The sequence below is a fragment of the Bison bison genome, unplaced genomic scaffold, assembly GCF_000754665.1.
Source record: "Bison bison bison isolate TAMUID 2011002044 unplaced genomic scaffold, Bison_UMD1.0 scf7180017864464, whole genome shotgun sequence".
NCBI classification, from domain to species: Eukaryota; Metazoa; Chordata; class Mammalia; order Artiodactyla; family Bovidae; genus Bison; species Bison bison.
This window is the reverse complement of record NW_011495025.1, coordinates 9,390,207-9,393,987: the sequence shown is the minus strand read 5'-3', so window position 1 is coordinate 9,393,987 and position 3,781 is coordinate 9,390,207.

The window sequence follows — 3,781 nt, the reverse complement described above, 5'->3', positions numbered from 1 at the left end:
GATAAGTATGGCTACAACTGCAATCATATTACAATATGTAAACATTTCAAAGTAACACATTATACACCTTAAATTAACATAGCTTATAAGTCAAATTTATGCAATAAAAATATGACTATATTTTAATCTTAAAATGACAAGAAATACAAGTTAACAATAAAAGGTTTTTACAAGTCTAATTATGAAGGGACATGGGGTTTGAATAAATAAGCTAAGAAGCTCTGCTCACTGCCAATAAGTACATGAAAAGATGGTCAGCATCACTAGTCATTAGAGAAATGCAAATCCAAACCACAATGCCATACCACCCGGCCCACAAGGAGGTGGCTACAATAAAAGAGGCAGATAATAGCAAGTATTAGCAAAGATATGGAGAAATTAGAATCCTCATACATTGCTTGTGGGGATGTAAAATGGTGTCACTGGTTTAAAAACTAGTTTGGCAGTACCCCAGAAGGTTAAAATGGAGTTATCATATGGATCAGTGATCCACTGATCCACTCCTAAGTATATATACAAGACAACTGAAAACAAATGTCCACAGAAAAACATGTACACACATGTTCATGATAGCATTGTTTATAATACTCAAAGAGTGGAAACAACCCAAATGTCAATCAACTGATGAATGGATAAATACAGTGTGGTGCATCCATATGAGTGAATATTATTGGATTGTAAAAAGAGTGAGGTTCTGATACGTGCTACAGTGTGGATGTAACTTGAAAGCATTATGTTTAGTGAAAGAAGACAGACATGAAAGGCCATGTGTGTGTGTTCAGTAGTGTCCAGCTCTTTGTGACCCCCATGGACTACAGCCTGCCAGGCTCCTCTGACTGTGGAATTTTCCAGACAAGAATACTGGAAGATGGTACCATTTCCTCTTTCAGGGGATTTTCCCGACCCAGGGATCAAACCCGTGTCTCTTACATCTCCTGCTTTGGCAAGCAGATTCTTTACCATTAGTGCCACCTGGGAAGCCCATAAAAGGTATGTGGATGTCCAAAAAAGATAAATACACAGAGGCAGAAAGTAGATTACTGCTTTTCAGTTATGGGGAAAGTTGTTGTTGGACAGGGGAGAAGGGAACCACTAGTCACTGGAGACTAGTAATTGGATTGGTAAGGGGTTACTGTTCAGAATGAGGAAATGTTCTGGATTCAGATAGTGGTCATGGTTGCACAACACTGAATATACAAAAAGGTACTGAACTGCTGTTAAAAGGTGAATTTTATGATATGTGAATTATATCTTAATAAAGCTGTTATTTAAAAACATGACAAAATTAGATTATGGTGATGGTCGCACAACTCTGTGAATATACTAAAAATCATTGAACTGACCACTTTAAATGTGAAATTATCTCAAAACTCCATGGGAGGAAAAAAAAAGACCAAGAAACACTTTCTTTAGAAATTGGTGATTATTTGTATTCTATTTTATAGGCCTGAAAACATTTTGTTTTCTTTATTCTGAAGTCTTATATTTTTTTGCATGTAATTTTTGCTGCATATTTCATGTATTGTTTCTATTGACTTAAAAACACATATAGTTTTGTTTCTTCTTTATAGACAGCTTTTAGTTTGTATTTTGTGAATTTTAGAAGGTATAACAGCTAAATTTAGATTTTTTTGGTAAGTTTCTGTTAACCTTTTTGCTAACAAGCAATAGTTCATGATAATTAACTTAATAGCTCAGATTCACTATTAATTTAAATCTTCACCCAAGATCAAGTCTCACTCTTCGTGGGTCTTCTGTTAATTTCCCTCTATTCTTCTAAAATATCTCATATCTTGCTTAATTAAATCCAATTGCTTTAATATTATTTAGTTGGCATTATTATCATGTGTCTAAGTATGTTTATAAGGTCAATATTTTCTATTTATTTTATCAAGTTATTTGTTCCATGTTTGGGCAGATAAAAAAAAGAACTGTATGGTAATCTCTAAATTTTTCTAAGGAATGTCATTGCTGTTTGTAAGTCATGGTCATGTCTCCTAGCAACAAAATCTAGCTATATACTATACATGTTCCTAGGTTTTAGGCCTAGATTCTACTTTGTATACATTTAAAATGATCAATTATGTTAACATCATTATCATAGCAATAGAAAATCTTTTAAATCATTGCTAAAGATTGAAAACTGTTTCTTAGTACTTAAGTCAAAATGCATACTTGATCCATTCAGTGTAAAACCAATGAATTCAGTTCTATTATTTGCCTTTGGGAGTTCAACAATTATAGTGAATACTAGTTGTTCAACGTAACTTTTATCCTTGCCATAATCATATTGAATAGTATTTACTTTTTATTTATTTATAATTTCTTATTTTATTACTCATTAAACTAGTAATCTAATATTATTTTTCCATCCCAGATAGTAAAACTCATAATTTTTTTATTTTAACTCTATTTTACACGATCAGTTATATTTCCAACAAATTTGGAAATGAAGTCTAATAAACTGAACTTTTTACTTTCCTTTCTATAAATATTGATCATATTGTGTCATAAAAAGCATTTTTAAGCACAGTTAGTATTAAGTGTGTAATATTATTTTCTATTTTGGCAATGATATTTTGGCATTTACTTTTCTTTGTTGAATGTTATTTATAGATATTTACTCAGACTTTTGAGTACTAGTAACTGCATTTTTTAATTATTTTAATTTTTTTCTATTGCAAAGTGTTTCTTCAGTCACAAACTTGTATATCCAGTTATGGATATCTTCATTAGTCGAGTCAAGATTAATTGGGAAACATATAAATAAATGTAGTAGCAATTCTTTGCCATCGATTTAGAATAAAAATACTAAATGTGCACAATTTTTCTTCCTTTTAAATAATTTCGATGTAAAATTTAATACTAAATTTTCTGCCATGTATATCCAATAAAACTTTATAATCATTAACTTGAGTCAGATTGTGTTTCACAGAAACACTCTCATGCTGTCAGAAGGAAGTGACAGCCATTTTCCAAGATCATAATCTGAACCACACAGTAATTTTTGAGGTTTTCTTTCAACTTGCCTATTTTATAAATGTGCTTTTCATCATTCTTTAATCAGGAGATCATTAAAGGGTGTATTTGTTTTTTCTGAGTTGTGAATTTATTGTGGATAATTCTCTTTTCATGCTCATTGTTTTGAGCTGATATTTACATATTCAGTTATTAAGAAAATAAGGTTGTTGGGATTTCATCTGACCTCTTGTTCATTTTTATTATTACAATTGGTAAATCATCATTATAGAAAGAAAATATAAGGCCTTATTTGTAAATTTTATGCACTTTTGCTCACTTCCATTGCTTCTAGATTTTTAAAATTTTAAGCAGATAGTTCCTTTCAAGATTTTCCATTTTCTTTTATCTATTCCTATCACAATCTCAATTTGTACATTTGAAAGAACAAATAAAAAGATCGTTTATTATTCAAAATGCACAAAATGTTACAGTTCATCCAAAAGTATAACTAAAAGAAAATGAAAAACATTGATAATTCCTATTATATTTTTAGGAAGTTATTTTTCTAAAACATTCAAAATTATATATTAAATTAAGAAGAAAAATGTGGTATTTTGCTACAAATACGATATACTTTAAAATAAAAATTTAAAACAAAATTAAATGTAATTCTAGTATCAATGCCCATCTAGTGACCAGAATAAAAATATCCACATCATGTTTTACATATTAGGTATGTATGCTTGTGTATATGGTACCCAAATCTACATACATAACACATCTGTCTATATATATTCAATCTATATTTTTAAATTAATAA